Source organism: Triticum urartu, chromosome 1A (genome assembly GCF_056163025.1).
Source record: "Triticum urartu cultivar PI428250 chromosome 1A, HENAU_Tu73, whole genome shotgun sequence".
Lineage (NCBI taxonomy): Eukaryota > Viridiplantae > Streptophyta > Magnoliopsida > Poales > Poaceae > Triticum > Triticum urartu.
In genome coordinates, this window is record NC_141873.1 from 87,468,154 (window position 1) to 87,480,806 (window position 12,653).

A 12,653-nucleotide genomic window follows, 5' to 3' on the forward strand; every position below is an offset into this window, starting at 1 on the left:
CTCCTCCCCCTCTACTCTCTTGTAATGAATTGAGTTTCCCCTTTGAAGTTATCTTATCGGATCGAGTCTTTAAAGATTTGAGAACACTTGATGTATGTCTTGCCGTGCGTATCTGTGGTGACAATGGGATATCACGTGATTCACTTGATGTGTGTTTTGGTGATCAACTTGCGGTTTCCGCCCACGAACCTATGCATAAGGGTTGGCACACGTTTTCGTCGTGATTCTCCGGTAGAAACTTTGGGGCACTCTTTGAGGTCCTATGTGTTGGTTGAATAGATGAATCTGAGATTTTGTGATGCATATCGTATAATCATACCCACGGATACTTGAGGTGAGATTGGAGTATCTAGGTGACATTAGGGTTTTGGTTGATTTGTGTCTTAAGGTGTTATTCTAGTATGAACTCTAGGGCTGTTTGTGACACTTATAGGAATAGCACAACGGATTGATTGGAGAGAATAACTTTGAGGTGGTTTCGTACCCTACCACAATCTCTTCGTTTGTTCTTCGCTATTAGTGACTTTGGAGTGACTCTTTGTTGCATGTTGAGGGATAGTTATGTGATCCAATTATGTTAGTATTGTTGAGGGAACTTGCACTAGTGAAAGTATGAACCCTAGGCCTTGTTTCAACGCATTGCAATATACTTTACGCTCACTTTTATCATTAGTTACCTTGCTGTTTTTATAATTTCAGATTACAAATACCTTTATCTACTATCCATATTGCACTTGTATCACCATCTCTTCGTCGAACTAGTGCACCTATACAATTTACCATTGTATTGGGTGTGTTGGGGACACAAGAGACACTTTGTTATTTGGTTGCAGGGTTGTTTGAGAGAGACCATCTTCATCCTACGCCTCCCACGGATTGATAAACCTTAGGTCATCCATTTGAGGGAAATTTTCTACTGTCCTACAAACCTCTGCACTTGGAGGCCCAACAACGTCTACAAGAAGAAGGATGTGTAGTAGACATCAAGCTCTTTTCTGGCGCTGTTGCCGGGGAGGTTAGCGCTTGAAGGTATATCTTTATATCTTGCAATCAAATCTTTTAGTTTCTTGTTTTATCACTAGTTTAGTTTATAAAAGAAAGCTACAAAAAATGGAATTGAGGGTACCCCATATGCTTCATCTTTTTAATATCTTTCATGAAAATAAGGATTCCAATAATTGTGCCAAAGTGTTAGAAGAAGAATGCATTAGAATGTTTGGCACTAAATCTTTGTATGATGAGCATGATTGCAATGTTTTTAGTACGAACTCTTTGAATATCCATGATACTAATAATGATTGCACTAGTCATGATAAAAATGTCTCTTATAAGCATGTTAATTTTTGTGGAGTGCATAGAGTTTGCAAGTACACACCAAATAGGGAAGATAGATTTTGCAAGAGGCATAAGTATTTAGAAACTAAATGGTTGTAAGAAAGGCTAGATGTTTGTGCTAAAAATTTAAATTTTCTTAGCCATCCTTGTGAACTTTGCAATGAACGTGGTCATTTAAATATCCAATGCAAATTGTTTCATGATCGAATCGTGTCCAAAAATTGTGATGACTTGATTTCCTTTGCACATCATAATGAACTTAGTTTGCTTCTAGGTTATGAAGAAATGAAATGTATAATTAAGGATATTCCAGAATTTTCCCTTGATAATGTTCTTGATTTTGATCTAGAGGAAATTTATATGTATTGTGCGGTGAATTGCATTGAAATTCCCTATATTGCCAATTACATAAAGACAAGAAAACAAATAGAAGATGAAGAGAATACTAATGAAAGGGAAGATACTTCCCAATATCCTCCTATTATTTCTTATGATGAATCAGGTAACGAGGAGGAGCCTTCTATTCAACCAGTCTCATTAATAAGGAGCTCCAGAAAGAGGATTAAACCCACACATGGTGTGGAGAAGAAAAAAAAATACGGAGAAGCAAAGGTAAAAAGGCATCCCTCTCAAATGATGTTGCTCCTACTACTCATTGTGATGATAATAGTCGCTATAATATCGGTGCTATCCATACTATTAATGATGAGAGTGATTATGCTTATGATATGAAAAGGCCCAAGCTTGGGGTTGCTATGTTTGATGAAAATGACATGTTTGAGAATCTATTTGTTGCAATTAATGTTTGTCCCAAGCTTAGGAATGCTATGTTTTATGAAGATGGTATTTTTAACCTCCCAAGTTTTGATATGCAAATTTATTATGATGATAGCATGCCTCCTATTTATGATGATTATATTGATGAAAGTGGGTTTGGAAGAGTGTAAACTTTAGGAAGTAATGATCCCAATATTTTGTAGGGTGTTGAATCTTATTGTGACAATTATGAAATTGGATTTGGAGAGGTCATGACTTTATTTAGTAATGATTCCACTATCTTGGAAGAGGTTTCAATTGATTATGATGAGAACAAAGTTGTTACTTATGATGATTATTGTGATGACACTTATGCTATAAAAAGTAGTAATGATTATATTTATAAAAATTTTCATGGTTATGATTACCCTTTTTCTTAACATTACTCTTTTAATGTGGAAACAATTTATAGTATTCGAGTTTCTTATGATACTCCCACTATTCCGAACGAGAAGAATTTTGCTTATGTGGAGAGTAGTAAATTTTTTATGCTTGTAGATCATGAAAAGAATGCTTTATGTGATGGTTATATTGTTGAATTCATTCATGATGCTACTGAAAATTATTATGAGGGAGGAATATCTGCTTGTAGGAATTGCAATAATATCAAGTTTCCTCTCTATCTGCTTAAAGTTTTAAAGTTATGCTTGTTTTGCCTTCCTATGCTAGTTGATTATTGTTCCCATAAGTTGTTTAATCAAAAAATCCCTATGCATAGGAAGAGGGTTATACTTAAATGTGCTAGTCAAATTATTCATTGTGCTCTCTTTATGTTTAGTTCTTATCTTTTATGTGAGCATCATTGAAATCATCATGCCTAGCTAGGGGCGTTAAATGATAGCGCTTGTTGGGAGACAACCCAATTTTATTTTTGTTCCTTGCTTTTTGATCCTGTTTAGTAATAAATAATTCATCTATATTCTGTTTAGATGTGGTTTTATGCTTTTAATTAGTGTTTGTGCCAAGTAGAACCTTTGGGAAGACTTGGGGGAAGTTTATGTGATCTTGCTGTAAAAAACAGAAACTTTAGCGCTCACGAGAATTACTGCCATTTTTTTACTGGAGAGTGAGATTAGGTTTATTATTGTTGCAGATGATTAATATACAATTTCCTCACGTCCACCAATTTATTTCAGAATTTTTGGGGTTACAGAAGTATTCAAAACCTACAGATTACTACAGACTGTTCTGTTTTTGACAGATTCTGTTTTCTATGTGTTGTTTGCTTATTTTGATGAACCTATGAGTAGTATCGGAGGGTATGAACCATAGAGAAGTTGGAATACAGTAGATATTACACCAATATGAATTTAGAATGAGTTCACAACAGTACATAAGTGGTGATTTATTTTCTTATACTAACAGAGCTCACAAATTTTCTGTTAAGTTTTGTGTTGTGAAGTTTTCAAGTTTTGGGTAAAGATTCGATGGACTATGGAATAAGGAGTGGCAAGAGCCTAATCTTGGGCATGATCAAGGCACCCCAAGGTAATATTCAAGGACAACCAAAAGCCTAAGCTTGGGGATGCCCCGGAAGGCATCCCCTCTTTCGTCTTCGTTCATCGGTAACTTTACTTGGAGCTACATTTTTATTCACCACATGATATGTGTTTTGCTTGGAGTGTCATTTTATTTTCTTTTGTTTTGCTTGCTGTTTGAATAAAATAACAAGATCTGAAATTCTTAAATGTTAGATAGTCTTCACATAGTTTCATAATTATTCGACTACTCATTGATCTTCACTTATATCTTTTGGAGTAGTTTGTCATTTGCTCTAGTGCTTCACTTATATCCTTTTAGAGCACGGCGGTGGTTTTATTTTTGAGAAATATTGATCTCTCATGCTTCACTTATATTAGTTTGAGAGTCTTTATAATAGCATGGTAGTTTGCTTTGGTTATGAATTTAGTCCGAATATGATAGGCATCCAAGAGGGATATAATAAAAACATTCATATAGAGTGCATTGAATACTATGAGAAGTTTGATACTTGATGATTGTTTTGAGATATGAAGATGGTAATATTAGAGTTGTGCTACTTGAGTAATTGTGAATTTTAGAAATACTTGAGTTGAGGTTTGCAAGTCCCGTAGCATGCACGTATGGTAACCGTTGTGTGACAAATTTGAAGCATGAGGTGTTTCTTTGATTGCCTTCCTTATGAGTGGCGGTCGGGGACGAGCGATGGTCTTTTCCTACCAATCTATCCCCCTAGGAGCATGCGTGTAATGCTTGGTTTTTGATGACTTGTAGAGTTTTGCAATAAGTATATGAGTTCTTTATGACTAATGTTGAGTCCATGGATTATACGCACTCTCACCCTTCCATCATTGCTAGCCTCTTCGGTACCATGCATTGCCCTTTCTCACCTCGAGAGTTGGTGCAAACTTTGCCGGTGCATCCAAACCCCGTGATATGATACGCTCTTTCACACATAAACCTCCTTATATCTTCCTCAAAACAGCCACCATGCCTACCTATTATGGCATTTCCATAGCCATTCCGAGATATATTGCCATGCAACTTTCCACCGTTCCGTTCATCATGACGTGTTTCATCACTGTCATATTACCTTGCATGATCATGTAGTTGACATCGTATTTGTGGCAAAGCCACCATGCATAATTTTTCATACATGTCACTCTTGATTAATTGCCCATCCCGGTACACCGCCGGAGGCATGCATATAGAGTCATATTTTGTTCTAGTATCGAGTTGTAATCTTTGAGTTGTAAATAAATAGAAGTGTGATGATCATCATTAATAGAGCATTATCCCAAAAAACGAAAAAAGGCTAAATAAAAAAGGAAAGGCCAAATAAAAAAAGAGAAAAAAAAGAAAGGCCAAATAAAAAAATATAAAAAATATAAAGGGACAATGCTACTATCCTTTTTCCACACTTGTGCTTCAAAGTAGCACCATGATCTTCATGATAGAGAGTCTCTTGTTTTGTCAATTTCATATACTAGTGGGATTTTTTCATTATAGAACTTGGCTTGTATATTCCAACAATGGGCTTCCTCAAATGCCCTAGGTCTTCGTGAGCAAGCAAGTTGGATGCACACCCACTTAGTTTCTTTTGTTGAGCTTTCATACTTTTATAGCTCTAGTGCATCAGTTACATGGCAATCCCTACTCCTTACATTGACATCAATTGATGGGCATCTCCATAGCCCGTTGATTAGCCACGTCAATGTGAGATTTTCTCGTTTTTTGTCTTCTCCGCACAACCCCCATCATTATATTCTATTCCACCCATAGTGCTATGTCCATGGCTCGCGCTCATGTATTGCGTGAAAGTTGAAAAAAGTTTGAGATTACTAAAGCATGGAACAATTGATTGGCTTGTCATCGGGGTTGTGCATGATGAGAGCATTTTTGTGTGACGAAAATGAAGCATAGCAAAACTATATGATTTTGTTGGGATAAGCTTTCTTTGGCCATGTTATTTTGAGAAGACATAATTGCTTAGTTAGTATGCTTGAAGTATTATTATTTTTATGTCAATATTAAACTTTTGTCTTGAATCTTATGGATCTGAATATTCATGCCACAATAAAGAAAATTACATTAAAAATTATGTTAGGTAGCATTCCACATCGAAAATTCTGTTTTTTATCATTTACCTACTCGAGGACGAGCAGGAATTAAGCTTGGGGATGCATGATACGTCTCCAACGTATCTATAATTTTTGATTGTTCCATGCTATTATATTATCAACCTTGGATCTTTTATATTCATTTATATGTTATTTTATATGATTTTTGGGACTAACCTATTAACCTAGAGCCCAGTGTCAGTTTCTGTTTTTTCCTTGTTTTTGAGTATCGCAGAAAAGGAAAATCAAATGGAGTCCAATTGACCTGAAATTTCACGGAGATCATTTTTGGACCAGAAGAAGCCCACGGAGTACCAAGGATGGGCCAGAAGAGTCCCGAGGCCACCATGAGGGTGGGTGATAACCCATAAGTATAGGGGATCGCAATAGTTTTCGAGGGTAGAGTATTCAACCCAAATTTATTGATTCGACACAAGGGGAGCCAAAGAATATTCTCCAGTATTAGCAGCTGAGTTGTCAATTCAACCACATCTGGAAACTTAATATCTGCAGCAAGGTATTTAGTAGCAAAGTAATATGATAGTAGTGGTAACGGTGGCAAAAGTAACGGTAGAAAAAGTAATGTTTTTGGGTTTTGTAGTGATTGTAACAGTAGCAGCGGAAAAGTAAATAAGCGAAGAACAATATAGGAAAAGCTCGTAGGCATTGGATCGGTGATGGAGAATTATGCCAGATGCGATTATTCATGCAACAGTTATAACATAGGGTGACACAGAACTAGCTCCACTTCATCAATGTAATGTAGGCATGTATACCGAATATAGTCATACATGCTTATGGAAAAGAACTTGCATGACATCTTTTGTCCTACCCTCCTGTGGCAGCGGGGTCCTATTGGAAACTAAGGGATATTAAGGCCTCCTTTTAATAGGGTACCGGGCCAAAGCATTAACACATAGTGAATACATGAACTCCTCAAACTACGGTCATCACCGGTAAGTATCCCGATTATTGTCACTTCGGGGTTAACAGATCATAACACATAATAGGTGACTAGAGACTTGCAAGATAGGATCAAAACTCTCATATATTGATGAAAACATAATAGGTTCAGATCTGAAATCATGGCACTCGGGCCCTAGTGACAAGCATTAAGCATAGCAAAGTCATAGCAACATCAATCTCAGAACATAGTGGATACTAGGGATCAAACCCTAACAAAACTAACTCGATTACATGATAAATCTCATCCAACTTGTCGGTGTCAAAACCGGCGGATCTCGGGTAGGGGGTCCCGAACTATGCGTCTAGGCTAGATGGTAACAGGAGGCAAGGGACATGAAGTTTTACCCAGGTTCGGGCCCTCTTGATGGAGGTAAAACCCTATGCCCTGCTTGATTAATATTGATGATATGGGTAGTACAAGAGTAGATCTACCACGAGATCAGAGAGGCTAAACCCTAGAAGCTAGCCTAGAAGCAGATATCGTGTCCCCTTATTACGGGATTCTCATCAATACGGGCGTGGGTAACCCAACCGCGCCATCAATTGCGCTGCTTGGGGGATAAGCGAGTTTTACTAGGCAAGCGGGGACGTTTAATTTTGTCCGCCCATATAAAGGGATAAGGATTCACCTTTCTATCCACGCATTCTTCCTCCACGCATTCTTCCTCCTCCGCATTCATCCCGCACACTCTAGCTCTAGCGCCCAAGTCCTCACTTCCATCTCAACCTTCTCCAACCATGTCCGGAGCGGGAGGCAAGTGGATGGTCTCCTCCGTCACGGAGGGAGACGTCAAGAAACTGAGGAGAGCCGAATACCTGCACGACGATATCACGCACCGGCTCCCAGATGAGGGACAACTCATCCCCACCCCAGAGCCCCATGAGAGGGTGGTATTCCTCACCCATTTCCTTCGCGGATTGGGATTCCCTCTCCATCCCTTCATCCGGGGACTCATGTTTTATTACGGCCTGGATTTCCACGATCTGGCCCCGAACTTCATCCTCAACATCTCGGCGTTCATCGTCGTGTGCGAGGCCTTCCTCCGCATCAAGCCCCACTTCGGCTTATGGCTGAAGACCTTCAATGTCAAGCCGAAGGTAGTGAGCGACCGCCAGGTGGAGTGCGGAGGCGCCATGGTGGGCAAGATGCCCAACATCACATGGCTCGAGGGCACCTTCGTGGACACCATAAAGGGGTGGCAATCGGGGTGGTTCTATATCACCGAGCCGCCGACCCCGCATGGGTAGCGGCCCCTGAGTTCCGATCTGGCATCCTCATGCGGCTCACCTCCTGGAAAGAGAAGGGCCTGTCCTTGGGTAATTCAAAAGAGCTGACCGGACTCTAGTCATGTATTCAGAACATGGTGGATAAGAAGCTCAAGCTTGTCAACATAGTCCAGGTTATGCTCGTTCGCCGGATACTCCCGTGCCAACAACGGGAGTTTACCTTGTGGGAGTTCAATCCGGCGCAGCACCGAACTCTGAACAGGCTCTTTGACACGACTCACGAAGATGCCTAGAGGGTGCTGTTCAAGGGTGCCGCGGTCCCTGCCCCCATTACCGAGGATCGCGGATTCAGCACGAAGCACCACGCCAGTGCGGTAAGTTGTTTTGCCTTTCACAGGATACTTGTTTTCTATATAGATTGATTCTATGCGGGATCTAAACTCCCGTGCCGTTAACAGGACTGGCAGAAGATGGCCGGACAAATCGACTGTCTGGCTCCCTTGCCCGAAGGCCCTACAGACGCCCTTCTAGCGAAGATGTTGACTCCGGCCCCTTATAAGGTGCCGGAGAAGACCCAGAAGGCCAAGGGAGCTCGAAAGAGTTCCCGACGCCAGGCGTCGTCGGACTCACCGTCCGACGAGGCTGCGGCGCACTCTTCCCCCAAAGACGAGGAAGAGGAAGAAGAGGCTCCCCCACCGACTGGGGGAGACAAGAAAAGGAAGGCCGCCCCAACTGGGGAGGCCGGAGGGTCCAAGAAGGGAAGGACGCTCCTTCCGGATAGCTCCACCGCTGCCGACGAAAGTGAAAATGAGTGGTTGTCCAGGGCCAAGCCCCAGGGGAGATCGTAAGTATTCGGATACCAAAGTAACCCATAGGATTACTTTGTCGCATTGCTTTCCCTAACGCCGAACTCAATTGTGCAGGCCGCCCCGAGCCAATATCGAGGTATCCTCGGACGACTCCCTGGGTGCGTCGGACATGGATAGCGATCCAGTCCCGACGGCCACCTCCCCTCATCCAGCCGACGACACCGAGGTGCTGTCTCAAGAGGCACCGGATCAAGGGGGACAGTCCCGGAGGCGCCGCAAGGCGACCTTCTGGACTCCGAGAGCCGAGGGGACGGGGTCCCCAAGAGCTCCGAGTCCGGCCCTCAGCCGAACACCGCGCCGGACCCTCCAACGGATCCGAGCTCGGGCAGGCGGTCCCCTTCTAAGGAGGGTGAGACGCCTGTGCCGGTGACCTCTGTCCACCCAGAGGCGCCGGACACTATGTTGGAAGCGCTTCGCAGCGCTTCCATTGAGGAGGAGCACCGCACTATCATGAGTGCGGTGATCCAGAAGGTTCAGTCCGCCAAGAGCGGATTGACTGAAGCCTGTACTAGCCTTCTAACAGGCTTCGAGGTAAGTGTTTTTAAAAAGTAGTATAAGTGTTACCGCATAGACAGTAGCCCCTCATGCTTTGTTCGGTGTTCGTGAAGAAAAGCTGAACAGAGGATCAAATAATATCGCATGAGTCTAATATAAGTATGTCAATATGCATATGCAGGCTTCGCTGCTGGCGTCCGCCGCACTGACTGCGGAGGTCGCCATACTGAAGGAGGCCCTCGAGGGGTCCCAAAAAGAGCTCGGCCTTGCTAAGAGGCAGCTCAAGGAGAACAAGGGTAAGTAATACCCCGTCTATAGATGAGAAAAAGGACGCGATTGCTAAATGACAGGATCATTGTATGTTTGCCAGGGGCCACGATCGAGGTGGCGACCCTGAAGCAAGCGCTGTCCCAGGCCGAAGAGAAGGTGGCCCAGGAGCGCACCGAGCGAGAGAGGCACGAGGCTCGGGTGGGCGAGGTGCAGCAAGAGCTCCAGGTTCTCGTGACGAAGCACGAGGTGTTGGAGCTTGACTTGAAGACGCGAGAGTCTGAGCTTGCCGCGGCCCGTGAGAGCGCGAAGAGTGCCAAGGCCGAGGCCCAGAAGGCCCTTCAGGAGATCAACACGATGAAGAAGATAGCGGCGAGTAAGGCTTTCTATATGTAAAGCAAGCATGTAAAAGTGATTTACCGATTACTTGCCTGAATCCGGAGCTCTTCAGGAGCATTCGCGGATTTGCCCCGCAGTGTGTCCGATGCCGCACAATTTTACCAGGCCGAGGATGGAAGCTCGACGGAGAAGCTGTTTTGGTCTCAGTATGCTAAGGTTGAACATCCGGTGCCGATGAGTGACCAGCTGAAGCAGATGGCCGAGCTACATAAGGCGGCCGATCAGGCCCTGAAGGGCTTCATAGTCCGGTTGTGGCCTGGCGATGCCCTTCCGAACATCTTCTTTGGCCTGGTGAGGCGGCTTGTGGATGCCTGCCCACGGCTGGAGGTCGTCAAGCGATCCGTCTGCATTGAAGGTGCACGCCGGGCCTTCGCCCGTGTAAAAACGCAGTGGGTCAAGCTAGACGCCGTGAAGCTGATCAAGGAGGGGCCGCCGGAGGGTAAGGAGCACCGCCACCCCGAGATGTACTACGAGGGTGTTCTGCCGGGCGCCCGTCTTATCGCGGATGAGTGTTCGCAAAATGTAATATTTGAATGAGACTTGCTCATTTTTTATCCTGTGAGATGAAAACTTGTTTCATATGCGCTATGCAATGCTTGTGTGAATTTAAAATATTACCTTCTGTTTGGTTGTTTATCCAATTTGAGAGATGGCTAGTCCTCGGCTTCTGCCCCCATACCACGAGTGCTGGGGTGTTCGGGATAAACCTGAGCACTCTTGTTCCCATGTTTGGGTCCTTCGAGGGAGGCGCTCAGCACAACGAACAAGGCAACCGGACTAATAATGCTTTATCACTCTCACTTAGCCATAGAATTCTATAATTTTAAATTTCGGCGAAGCCCCTGGTATTCGGAAGGCCGAATTCGGGGCACGATACACGCCTGTAAGCCGGACGGAGCCGACCCCTCGCCCTAAGCGGCATATGTCTTTAGGGACTCGAAAAACCTCGCCGAACAGCGACCAGTCTCTCGCCTTATCATGACAGTCAGTTTTAGCTTTCTCTACTGAGGTGCTCGGCCCGGCAGAACCGGGGCACAATCGCAGTAGTTCTCCTAGCGCTACCTTAGCCGATAGAGCGGAACGTAAGGTACCAAAACATAGGAGCCGGGCAAACCCAACATTTGACCAAACACATGATTCGGAGCTGATGCATATAATGCTATAAGTTCGGGGTGCCCCACTTGTGAAAGTGTTCGGACTTTTCACACCATATTGTGGGTATGTAAGCCCCTGGTGTATTGGCCGTACCAGAGTGTACGGTTGCTAGGCGTCATTAATGAACACATAGATATGTATACACATAACAAAAATGCGATAATAGTCGTAATGTCATGCATTGTATATTAAAAAATTGCATTAAAGCAGAGTGATACAGATAGTGTAATGAGCAAAAGAGTATGACTATGTCCCTTCCAAGGGCGAGCTGAGGAATTATATGAAATCTGTAATCCACCTGGGAATTCCGTAGTTGTTGGCCTCCTTGTTTGCTGTATCATGTGTTCGGCAATAGAGCTGCCGGACAGTGTTTCCAGAGATTGAAGTCCTAAAAGAAAAAGAAAAATAACCAAACGGGAAGCCCCTGGTGCGGTTTAGGCCGCGTTTTGGGGCGTGCCGTAGTTGTGCCTCCCCCTCCCCATCTGTGCCCATGGTATTTTTAATGCGTAATTATGTACGCGCGGCACGAACAACGTCGTTGGGCTGGGATTGAGGTGGCCGTCATATTGCTACGCGAGCTCAGATCGCGCCAGGCGGTCTATTTGCCGATTGCCCCGAGCGTGCTTGAAGGTGTCCGGGCTTTGAAACGCCGAACTGGTAGATTGCCTTGAGAGGCTGCTTTGCGCTTTTGCTGCGAGGGCCGCGGTGTGCTCCTCTGTTCGGAGAGAGCGCTCTGTGTTTCCATTGACTATAATAACTCCGCGAGGTCCTAGCATCTTGAGCTTGAGGTATGCATAATGTGGTACCGCATTGAATCTAGCGAATGCGGTTCGTCCGAGCAGCGCGTGATAACCACTGCGGAACGGGACTATATCGAAGATTAACTCTTTGCTTCGGAAGTTATTCGGGGATCCGAAAACCACTTCCAGTGTAATTGAGCTTGTGCAGTGGGCCTCTACGCCTGGAATGATGCCTTTAAAGGTCGTCTTTGTGGGTTTGATCCTTGAGGGGTCTATACCCATTTTGCGCACTGTGTCCTGATAAAGCAGGTCCAGGCTGCTGCCGCCGTCCATGAGGACTCGAGTGAGGTGAAATCCGTCGATGATTGGGTCTAGGACCAGTGCGGTGAATCCGCTGTGACGGATACTAGTGGGGTGGTCCCTGCGATCGAAGGTGATCGGACAGGAGGAGCAAGGGTTGAACTTCGGGGCGACTGGCTCCAGCGCATATACGTCCCTGAGCGCACGCTTCCACTCCCTCTTGGGGATGTGGGTTGCGTATATCATGTTCACCGTCCACACTTGCGGGGGAAACCTCTTCTGTCCTCCGGTGTGCGGCTGCTTCCTCGTCCTTGCTATGCGGCCCCTTGTCCTTGTTTTCGGCGATTAACTTGCCGGCCTGCTTGAACACCCAACAATACCTGTTGGTGCGATTGGCTGGCTTGTCTGGGGTTCCGTGTATTTGACACGAGCGATTGAGTATACGGTCCAAGCTGGACGGACCCAGCGTACTTTGTTTGAATGGC